Source organism: Thamnophis elegans, chromosome 8 (assembly GCF_009769535.1).
Source record: "Thamnophis elegans isolate rThaEle1 chromosome 8, rThaEle1.pri, whole genome shotgun sequence".
Lineage (NCBI taxonomy): Eukaryota > Metazoa > Chordata > Lepidosauria > Squamata > Colubridae > Thamnophis > Thamnophis elegans.
In genome coordinates, this window is record NC_045548.1 from 69,322,347 (window position 1) to 69,334,673 (window position 12,327).

General features: G+C 43.6%; 1 long non-coding RNA gene across 1 annotated transcript in view; it reads left to right on the forward strand.

Moving 5' to 3' along the window:
- Nucleotides 1–879: 879 nt before the first annotated feature.
- LOC116512752 overlaps nt 880–12,327 on the forward strand; it is a 38,622-nt gene continuing 27,174 nt past the window's right edge. Inside the window, exon 1 of the long non-coding RNA XR_004255916.1 lies at nt 880–1,202. This is a non-coding gene — a long non-coding RNA (uncharacterized LOC116512752). The remainder of the gene's footprint in view (nt 1,203–12,327) is intronic.

A 12,327-nucleotide genomic window follows, 5' to 3' on the forward strand; every position in this document is an offset into this window, starting at 1 on the left:
AAAATGAATTTCCTTACAGTGAAGGTGTAGAAGATTGTTATTAACTTGGTTAAGTGAGGCCCTGTTGAGTTTCTAATTGGGTTTTATTTCTCACCTTTTCTATAAAACGGGTGTCCAACTTTGGCAACTTTTAAGACTTGTGGACTTCAACTCTCAGAATTGCCCAGTCAGTAAGACTTTTATCTCCCAGAATCCTTCAGCCAGTAAAACTTGTGGACTTTAGCACCCAGAATCCCTCAGCCAGTAGGACTTGTGGACTTCAACTCCCAGAATCCTTCAGCCAGTAAACTTGTGGACTTTAGCCCAGAATCCCTCAGCCAGTGAGACTTGTGGTCTTCAATTCCCAGAATCCCTCAGCCAGTAAGACTTGTAGACTTTTATTTCCCAGAATCCCCCAGCCAGTGAGACTTGTGGACTTCAACACCCATAATCCCTCAGCCAGTAAGACTTGTGGACTTTAGCACCCAGAATCCTTCAGCCAGTGAGACTTGTGGACTTCAACTCCCAGAATCCTTCAGCCAGTAAAACTTGTGGACTTTAGCACCCAGAATCCCTCAGCCAGTGAGACTTGTGGACTTCAACTCCCAGAATCCTTCAGCCAGTAAAACTTGTGGACTTTAGCACCCAGAATCCTTCAGCCAGTAAGACTTGTGGACTTCAATTCCCAGAATTCATAGCTGGCTGAGCAATGCTGGGAGTTGTCCACAGGTCTTAAAGTTGCCAAGGTTGGACACCCCTGCTGTAAAAGAACGCCTTTTAAAAACGAAGACTGCTAATTTCCCATTAAGTGAGGGTGATGATTTCTTAAAATAAACTGACCTTATGTTCGAAGCTGTGATTTGTGTTTGTTAGCTATCTCTTCTCTCTTCCCCCAGACATCTAAGAAGAGCAAACTCGCGAGGCTATCTTTTGGATAGTATTCCTAGGATATATTTGGGGGTTTTTTGAAACTGAAAATGAGAAGAATTTTGAATGGATGGTTGTGTCAGCCTTTTCGAAAAGATGGTTCATGAGGATGGAGAGGACCAGCAACCATAACAGCTTCGAAGAAAAGAAGACGAAGGAAGAAAGGATTCCATTCTGAAGCCAAGGAAAATGGAAATTAGCCAGAGAGTGATTGACATAAAAAGAGGAAACAAAATGGAGCACCTGCGAATTGGGATGCAAATATTTTGGAGGAGAGCAGAAAATAGGAACACCAGGTAACTAATTCAAGCTCTTCTTGTTGATCACCCATCTTTGTTTATCACTTCATTAGCTTCCCCCCCCCCCCCCAGGGGAGATTCAGAGACATTGCTACATCTGTTTCTCTAAGGAGGTACTTCTCAGAATGGCTTTGGAAGGGAGATTAGTGTGATAATGTGACTGGACCAGTTTTCTGCTGTGACTGAATTCACACAGTTCACTAAACCCATATTAAGGAAAGAAAGCTGCTTTTTTAAACTCTGCAGTGCCCAAACCACCCATGTGATCAGCTAAGGCAGGCAACCTGCGGCTTGGAGCCGCATGCGGCTCTTTCATCCCTCTGCTGCGGCTCCCTGTCATTCCCACAATTTTGAGAGGAGTTTCCAGTTTGGGGGGGGGGGGGGGTGGGAAGCATGTTGCTCCAGGAGGAGACTCTATGGCAAGGGGGGGTTTTCCAGTCGGCTCCACAATTGATAGGGCTTTCGGTTAGGATAGGTAGAAGAAAAAGAACTCCACGCTAGGAAGAGATTCTATGGTGGGGAACCAGACTTCTGGTTGGCTCCAGAATTGAACCAGGGGAGTGGGTCTTCCGGTTTGGACCTTTGTGGCTCTTTTGAGTGTTTAAGGTTGCCAACTCCCAGGCTAAGACAAGTGTGGGTTTGCCCAGAATGCAAAGGTGATGGCTGGGTTCCCATCATATATGGTGAAAGGGCAATTTAAGTCAACTCCATTTTAGCCTACTCTACCCTGCGTTTCCCTTGTTGTAGGAATCCAGCTGCACCAAAGGTGCTTTTTTTTTTTTTTTTGCAATGGGAAACTGGGCTTTCTTGATTTTTTTCCCTTTGAAAACATCTCACTTCCCATCCAAGAAGCTTCTTAGTTCAACTAGAACTGAAGAAGCTTCTGGGGTGAGAAGCAAGATGTTTTCAAAAGAAAACAACAACAAGAAAGCACATTTTGAAAAAAAGCACGTTTGGATCATTGAGATTGTCTATACACCTGAATCCTCCTCTGCAGTTCTTTATCCTTACCACTAGTGTTGCAGTTTGCAAGAAAGCCAACCCAGTCTAGGCTCCATTAACAGAGGGATAGAATCAAGATCACGTGAAGTCTTAGTACCACTTTATAATGTCTTAGTAAGGACATAGTTGGAATTCTGCTTCCAGCTTTGGTCGCCACGATATAAAACAGATACTGAGACTCTAGAAAGAGTGCAGAGAAGATCAATGAAGATGATTAGGGGGCTGGAGGCTGAAACACATCAAGAAAAGTTGCAGGAATTGGGTGTGTCTAGTTTAATGAGAAGAAGGACTAGGGGAGACATGATAGCAGTGTTCCAATATTTGAATGGCTGCCAGAAAGAAGAGGGAGTCAAACTATTCTCCAAAGCACTTGAGGGTAGGACAAAAATAATGGGTGGAAATTCATCAAGGAGAGATCCAAACTAGAACTAAAGAAATTTCCTGACAGTTAGAACAATCAATCAGTGGAATGACTTGACTCCAGATGTTGTGGGTTCTCCAACACAGGAGGTTTTAAGAAGAGACTCGACAACCAGTTGTCTGAAGTGATATACGGTCTCATGCTTGAGCAAGGGGTTGGACTAGAAGATCTCCAAGGTCACCTCCAACTTTGTTATTCTGGCTCTCCAGTAGAGACATGCCTACTGATTACATCCAGATCCTCAATAGGTTCTTGGAGATCTTTCAGCTATGGGAGGCTTTGCCAAATGTGGCACGGGGTCACATTGAAACAGAAAGGACTTGAAGGCCTTGGGAAGAAAAAGCATGGAGGTCAGATAGAAGCAGCCAGGGTTTTCTCAGTTCGGGTTGCCATTGCAATTTCGGTGTTCTGTTAATGTTTAAGATCAGGTTGCCAGCTCTGCACCGACGCGTTGCAATGAAAAGAAAACCCCCCTCCCACTCCTGCTCTGTTTAAACCCGAGTTACACCGCTCAAAGGTTAATCAGTCCACTTGTTGTCCATCAAGCAACTTGTCACAGCTGATCTTAGCAAATGGTTTGGTGGTGAGGCCACTACTCCATTAATAGGTTTCTGGGAATGCCTGAAACGTGTGTTCAGACATAAGCAAAGCTGCATGGAGGACAGGGGGTGGGGAAGGGGGAGAAAAAAGGTATCGGGAGCCCTCCGTTTTGGGAGAGAGGAAACAATTTTACTTACACCCCAATTCTTTGGTGTTGAGGTGTATCTACCTTGTTCTCTGCGCCTCCATAACTGTCTGTTTTGACCCAACAAGACAGACACAGACTTCAGGGGATAATCAGAACTGCAGAAAAAGCAATGGCTACCAACCTGCCTTCCATTGAGCACCTGTACACTGCACCAGTCAAAAAGAGGGCCGTGAAAATATTTACTGACCCCTCACATCCTGGACATAAATTGTTTCAACTCCTACCTTCAAAATGAAGCTATGCACACCAGAACAACTAGACACAAGGACAGTTTTTTCCCCCGAACGCCATCACTCTGCCAAACAAATGGTTCCCTCGCCACTGTCAAACCATTCACTAAGTCTGCATTACTATTACTATTAGTCTTATCCTTCCTATCACCCATCTCCTCCCACTTATGACTGCAGGACTGTAACTTTGTTGCTTGTATCCTTACGATTTATATCGATTGTTTCCTAGTATGATTAAGTGTTATACCTTATGATGTATCTTTTCTTTTAATGTACACTGAGAGCATATACACCAAAGACAAATTCCTTGCGTGCAATCACACTTGGCCAATAACGAATTCTATTCTATTCCATTCCTATTCCTACTCTACTCTACTCTACACCACTCCACCTCACTCCACTCCATTCCACTATAATTCTACTCTATTTCAGTTCTTATTCTATTCTTATTCTATTCCATTCCATTCTACTCTAATTCTATTCTATTTCTATTCCATTCCATTCTATTCTTATTCTATTCCATTCCATTCTACTCTAATTCTATTTTATTTCTATTCAATTCCATTCCATTCTACTATAATTCTATTCCATTCCATTCTATCCTATTCCATTCCATTCTATCCTATTCCATTCTATTCTATTTCTATTCCATTCCATCCCATTCCACTATAATTCTACTCTATTTCAGTTCTTATTCTATTTCTATTCTATTCCATTCCATTCTACTATAATTCTATCTATTGCTATTCAATTCCATTCTATTCCATTCCATTCTACTATAATTCTAGTCTATTTCTATTCCATTCCATTCTATTCTTATTCTATTCCATTCCATTCTACTCTAATTCTATTCTATTTCTATTCTATTCCATTCCATTCTACTATAATTCTATTCTATTGCTATTCAATTCCATTCTATTCTTATTCTATTCCATTCCATTCTACTATAATTCTATTCCATTCCATTCTTATTCTATTCCATTCTATTCCTAATTCTATTCTATTTCTATTCCATTCCATTCCTAATTCTATTCTATTTCATTCCATATTCTATTCCATTCTGTTCCTAATTCTATTCTATTCTATTTCTATTCCATTCCATTCTACTCTAATTCTATTCTATTTCTATTCCATTCCATTCTATTCTTATTCTATTCCATTCCATTCTACTCTAATTCTATTCTTATTCTATTCCATTCATTCTATTCTTATTCCATTCCATTCCATTCTTATTCAGAGCTGGCAGCAGATACGGACAGTGAGGAGGTTGGGGAGGAACATGAGCCAGTCCTGGAGTCTGGGAAGGCTCTGATGAGGGCTCTGTGTCGGAGGCAGAGAGGGGGCCAGGGTCGTATGACACTTATTAGCTGCCTTCAGAGTCAGACATCACTGAGGCAGACAAACAGCTGGAGCCTGTTCCCAGAGTGTGCATGAGCAAAGTTGCCAGACGAAGGGAACAGCTAAAGAACAGGGGTCGACTTGGGAGTAAGGCCACAGGTGGACGATGAATGGCCCCTCCTAGAGGAAATAAAAGAAGGGGGAGTGAAGTTTGCAGGAGACAATTAGTTAGCTTAATTGGTTCATGACTCTCTGAGACTCCTAGCCAAGTTTTGCAGATATCAGCCTGGCAGCTTTCCAAGCCAGATAAGGTCTGTGACTGTAAATCCTCCCTTGAAAGACTTTGCTGGATGTGAATGAGCAGAATTCATAGTAATTTAATAAAAATGTTTTTTGTCCGGACCAGAAGTTTGCTTCATGCTCTTGGGTAGCCTCAGTCAGAACCCTCACAGAGATATTAATATTCTTTGGCTTTGCCATTAGAGAAGATGCTCTGATGTGTGTTTTGAAGCCCTACTGTCCTACTAATGTTCTATATTTGGACTGAATCATGGGAATGAAATAGCGGGTGGTTGGAAGCCCTGAATTCCAATCCTGATCACAGGGAGCCTGTTAAAAGACCCTCGCTTCAACTATCCTGAACATCCAGAATGAATTATAAGCGGTCGTTGAACTTATCTCGAAGATCTTACGTTGCCCTTGTGCACTATTTTCCTTTTAACGGGATACCGAATCGGCTTAGGACCTGCAGTTGGCTTTTTTCCAGATGCTTAAATTTGAGCAGTCCTTGGGCTTAAGTGTGAAAGGTGTGGACACAGTCTGTGTGCTCAGTGCTGTCCAAGAAACAGCGTGCGATTTGGCACTTTCTCGCCCATCAAATCAGTGGTTCCTAATTATTTTCAGCGCAGACAAGTCTGACTTGGTCCATTCCATTGCTCTCCTTTCCTTTCAGGTATCTCACCATCTGTCTGAGCCTGACAGAGATACTTGTCTGATGGGGCTAAAATTATCCCGTGAGGGATGACATTTCTTAGCCCAGCCTTTGCTGAATCAGAAAGAGCTGAGGGGTAGATGGGAAAAGGGGGCTGGTGCCAAGTTTCGGCAGGGGGGGGGGAATGTGGATTCATGGAGAGCCTTGGGGGTGACATTGATAGCAATAGTGCTTAAGCTTACATACTGATTCATAGTGCTTTACACCCCTCCAAACCAACAGGTCACCAAGTGCAAATTTTGGTGGTCCGAGACAATTTTGGTGGCCCGCAGAAAAATTATTTGCATTTTTTACATTGCACTAAATCAGGAGTCCTCAAACTACGGCCCCAGGGCCGGATACATGCAATGAATACTTGTGTTGCTGCAGAGAGTCTCCCCCTTCGGGGTCTTTTTGTGTGGGTCGGAAGGGGGGCAGAAATTCCGGCTTGGGTTCTGCTTCAGTCTCCTGGAGGGGGGCTTTGGGCGAAGGCTGGAGGGAAGCGCCGCTGGTGGCAAAGAGCCAGAGGGCCTTGTTCCAGTGGGACTGCATCAAACTGGCTGACCATCTCAGCCCAGTGAGCCTCCAGGCGCTGGTACCTGGCCTTGCACTCCTGCAGTTGTTCCCTCTGCTTGGAAAGCCTATGCTCGTGGTCCTCAGTGAGGTGCTTCTGCTGAGCCTTCTCCTCTGTCAGATCCAGTTTGAACTGAGCCAGCTGTTTTGCCAACTCTTTCTCATGGTGGCTGCTTAGCTCCAGCAACTGCTTCCTGTTGGGGCCCTAAGGAGCCCAGGCAGGCAGGCGAGAAGTGGCGAGTAGAAGCTGTAAAGCACCCGTCAATGTGAGTGACATTAAGTTGGCCACCCCCACCCAGTCACATCACCACCTTGCCATGCCCACCCAGCCGGTCTTTAGGCAGATCGTATTAGTGGTCCGCGGGATTTAAACTTATGAATTAAGTGGTCCCTGAGGTCCGAAAGGTTGGTGACCCCTGCTCTAAACAGTTTACACAGTCAGCATCTTGCTCCCAACAGTCTGGATCCTCATTTTACCAACCTCGGAAGGATGGAAGGCTGAATCAACCTTGAGCCAGTGAATATCAAACTGCTGGCAGTCAGCAGAATTAGCCTGCAATACTGCGTTCTAACCACTGCGCCACCACAGCTCTTAATCAACTACCTGATTGCTGGTTTATCTGTGTCCTCAGAGTCAGCCGAGTGTTGCAAATGGATGTGGAGCCTTCTTGACAGCAGGATGTGTCTCTTCACTGTTGATGACAGGTGCAGGCTGTTGGGGATGAGTCTGTGCTGTCTGCCTCTCAAACTGAAGTGCAAATGGTTCCTGTAGTCTGCAGTTTTCCTAGAAATCCATTCATGCATCCCTTGCACTTCTCAGGTAACCCTGGGGACACAGATAAACCTCCAAGTAGCCTCAACGACTCTCTTAAAATAATGCAAATGACCAGCTGTCTGCAAGGAGCATAAATCCTTCCCATTCCCCACCATCGAGTCAGAGCTGAAGAAGCTTCTTGGATGAGAAGCGAAACTTCTTCAAAAGAAAAAAAACAAGAAAGTCCAGTTGCCTCCTGAAAAAAGCACCTTTGGGACAACCATGACCTGGATGAGTGAGAATCTCCATAGACAATGGTGTTGCGTTATGTCTATGGAATCTGCTTATTTACATTTGATCTTAGATAGGCTGTACAATAAAAGCCAAAGTGTTTGGATGTGACTCGGGGGCCATAAAATGCCTAGATTTGTCATAGTTCCACAATTAGGAAAGGGAATCATTTTATCGATGGTTGGAGAATAAATATAAGAACCTAGCAGTAAAATGAGTCATGTAAAATACAGAAAATGCACTAATGGTTAATAGAATTAATAGAATTAAATAAATATGAAGATTGTTATCGTATTAGACGTTTAAGGTATTGATATTAAGCTAAGAGCAGATTGAATAATGAATATGATTGTACATCTTAATTGTTCATGCAAAATATTTGCATCCAGATGACACGCGGTTTAATGGAAGAGGTTCCACCACAAAACCGCGGTAGACTTGTGCGCTCGACAAAAGCGCGTACGTGACGTCATCACAGCGCGACGAAAACATCGCGCTGTGAGCGGTAAATTTAAAATAAAGCGAAAAACTTACCCTTACCCCCCCAAACCTAACCCTAAACCTAAACCTAACCCTTAACCTAACCCTAAACCTAACCCTAAACGTAACCCTTAACCTAACGCTAAACCTAATGGTAACCCTTAACCTAACGCTAAACCTAACCCTAACGCTTAACGTAACCCTAAACCTAACCCTAACCCTAACCCTTAACCTAAACCTAAACCTAACCCTTACCTTTATGTGAATCGGCTTGCTTTAATTTTATTTTAATTTTAATGTTATTTATTTTTTAATTTTTTTCGTCGCGCTGCTGATGACGTCATGTACGCGCTTTCGTCGAGCGCGGTTTTGTCGACCGCGGTTTTGACGGGTCACGAATGGAAGATGGATTGTTTATGTTAAGATAAAATAAAACTTGAAAAAAAATTAGGAAAGAGAATCTCATTGAGACTTTTTGTGCTGATTGATGGACGGAGGAAACAAGGAAAGTTTTCCTTGTTTCCCCCTTTTTCTTCCACAATCTCTCCCTCGCTCTCTTTTATTTCTGAAAAAAATAAAATAAAACCTAGCAAGCAGTTTATACTAGTAGCTTGGATTTCCTTAAACGGATCTCAAGATGACTGAATGTGTTTAAAAAAATGATAGTGTGGGAAATGAGTCAGATTTTCTTTCTTTCTTTTTTTTTAAAATCTTTCCCTCACACTATGTAGATGCAGAAGAGTTGGGGAAATGGGTTCTCAGTGTGTCTTGGAAGGAATTAACAGCCCTCTTTCTTGTGGGCGTATGCAGAAATTCAACGGGTGGGGGAAAATAAGAGCAGGAAAGCCCAAGAGTGCGTCTTTCACCACAGATGACAGTAAAAAAAAAAAAATGTAATTTTGCAAGACAAAACTTGTTTCCAGGGCTGTCAAAAAAAAGTTTCTGATCGAGAAGGACCCATAGGCAACATTCTTCATGTTTTTAAGCAACCTTTCACTAGTTGACAAACCTTAGTTGTTTGGAACTGCCATTGCCCATCATCATTCCTCAGTGGGGAAGAAAGGAAGGATTGTTGTTGTTAGTTGCGAAGTCTTGTCCGATCCATCGTGACCTCATGGACAACGTTCCTCCAGGCCTTCCTGTCCTCTACCATCCTCTGGAGTCCATTTAAGCTCACACCTACTGGTTCTGTGACTCCATCCAGCCACCTCCTTCTCTGCCATCCCCTTCTTCTTTTGCCCTCAGTCTTTCCCATCATTAGGCTCTTCTCCAGGGAGTCCTTCCTTCTCATTAGGTGACCAAAGTATTTGAGTTTCATCTTTAGAAGGATCTGGCCTTCTAAAGAGCAGTCAGGGTTGATCTCCTCTACGGCTGACCGGTTTGAACACCTTACAGTCCAAGGGACTTGCAGGAGTCTTCTCCAGCACCATAGTTCAAAGGCCTCCATTCTTTGGCGCTCAGCCTTCCTTCTGGTCCAACTTTCAGAGCCATACGTTGGAAGGATGCTCCTTAGCAAATTTTCGAGGCCCAGTTTCTGTTATCTTCTGTTGAGATGGATTTAGAAAGGTGAGAGGATGAAGTTCAAGTTTGCCCTCCCAAATGATTTAGCAGGACGAGATGTGTCTCCTTATCCCGGAACCAGAAATTGACGAGAAACTTCCTAACAGTGAGGACAATTAACCAATGGAACATCTTGCCTTTAGAAATTGTGGGTGCTTCATCACTGGAGATTTTTAAGAAGAGACTGGAGAGTCTGAAATGGTATAGGATCTCCTGCTTGAGCAGGGGACGGGACTAGAAGAACTCCAAGGTCCCTTCCAGCTCTATTCTGATTTCCATTATGAGGGCAACTGGTTTGGATTCGGGCAGTGCCAGATTAATTGTGTGCGGCAGTAGCCAAAAAAAGCCAATGCAATCTTAGGCTGTATTAATAGAGGGATAGACTCAAGATCCCATGAAGTTCTAGTACTGCTTTACAAAGTCTTAATAAGACCACATTTAGAAAACTGCATACAATTTTGGTCACCCCAATATTAAAAAGATATTGAGACTCTGGAAAGAGTGCAGAGAAGAGCGACAAGAATGATTGGGGGGGTTGGAGGCTAAAGCATACAAAGAATGGTTGCTGGAATTGGGTATGTCTAGTTTAATGAAAACAAGGACGGGGGGGTGACATGATAGCAGTCTTCCAATATTTGAGGGGCTCCTACAAAGAAGAGGGGATCAACCTATGCTCCAAAGGGCAAGACAAAAAGCTAACCAAGGAGAGAAGCAACCTAGAACTCATAAGAAATTTCCCAACGGATCAAGGAGAACAACCAACCGATGGAATAGCTTGCCTTCAGAAATACTCCATCATTAGAGGTTTTCAAGAGAAAACTGGACAACCATTTGTCCAAAATAGTATAGGGTCTCCTGCTCGAGCAGGGGGTTGGTCTAGAAGACCTCCAAGGTCCCTTCCAACTCCGTTAGTGTTCTATATTCCCCCCCCCCCGTGAGACAGGAGAGCAAGAGAAGAACAAACGATGCTCCAAATTTGAAGGGTTTTCATTCATTTGTTTTAGCAAATAAAGTCACATAGCATGGAGCTCTTGAGGCATGTAACTTTAAGTGTACATTTCCTATTCTGGATTTCCTGCTCCCTGCAAAGTAAAATAAAATAAACATGATAGGCACCGTAAATCTAGCTATACTTTATTTATGATTCTTGGAGACCTGCTTTCTGATTATTTCATAGGCATTTGCTTTTCTTGATACGTACTTCCTCTCTGCCCTTCCCTCTCTCCTCCCCCTCTCAACACACATGCGCATTCACTCGCGAACGCACTTCATTTCTTAGAAATAAGATAAACAGAATCCATAGCTGGTTTTTATTCTGTGTACTGAGCTGTTACCGCATCAGTATTTCCATTGTACCCTTGGTTTGGGTTTCCTTGATTGACAGCTGTCGGTTTGTTAAGTGATCGCTGCAGCCGATAAGGTAGTAATCCGGTTGTTAAGTGAATCTGTCTTCCCCATTGACTTTCGCTTGTCAAAAGGTGGCAAAGGGGGAGTCAATGACCTTGGGACACAGGAACGGTCGTAAGTATGAAGCAGTTTCCAAGCATCTAAATTTTGATCCAATGATCATGGGCATGCTACAAACTAACTTTGAAAAATGGCCATGAGCCACAGTTTTCAGTGCTTTTGTAACTTTGAATGGTCACTAAATGGACTGTTGTAAGTCGAGGACTACTTGTATTGGGCCCATTCCAACAAAATGCGATTCAAGGATGAGAAAAGTAAAGTCCTGCGCCAGTGGTAGGATTCAATAATTTTTACTACCGCTTCTGGGGCCGTGGCTTGGTGGGCGTGGAAGGGGAAGGATACTGTAAAATCCCCATTCCCTCCGATCAGCTGGGACTCGGGAGGCAGAGAATAGATGGGGGCGAGGCCAGCCAGAGGTGGTATTTAGCGGTTCTCCGACCTACTCAAAATTTCTGCTACCAGTTTTCCAGAAGTGGTCAGAACCTACTGAATACCACCTCTGTCCTACTCTTAGGCAGGAAAAATCAAATGCACAGGTATAGAATAGGTGGTACCTGAATCAATAGTAGTAACTGTGAGAGGGATCTCAGTCCTAGTAGACAGTCACTTAAATATGAGCCAACAGTGTGTGGCAGCTGCCAAAAAGCCAATGCTTCAACAGAAGGATTGTATCAAGACAACAAAAAGTGATAGTACTGCTTTACCATGCTGGTGTCACCACACTTAGAATACTATTTCCTTTTTTGGTCACCACAATGGAAAAAAGATGTGGAGATTCTAGAAAGAGCGCAGAGAAGAGCAACCAAGATGATTAGGGGACTGGAGGCTAAAACATAGGAAGAACCGTTGCAGGAACTGGGTATGTCTAGTTTAATGGAAAAAAAGGGGTGACATGATAGCAGGGTTCCAATATTTGAGGGACTGCCACAAGGAAGAGGGAGACCAGCTATTCTCCAAGGTACCTGAGGGTAGAACAAGAAGCAATGGGTGGAAACTAATCAAGGAGAGAAGCAACCTAGAACTAAGGAGAAATGTCCTAACAGTGAGAACAATTAATCAGTGGAACAACTTGCCTCCAGAAGTTGTGAGTGCTCCAACACTGGAAGTTTCAGCCATTTATCTGAAATGGTACAGGGCCATGATGGCAAACCTATGACATGGGTGTCCTCTGCGGGCATGGGAGCCGTCAACCCAGCTCAGCTCCACTGTCCATGCGTGCGTGCCTCCCACCGGCCAGCTGGCTTTTGGGTCTCTGCCACGCATGTGCAGGGGGCGCATGCGGGAGATG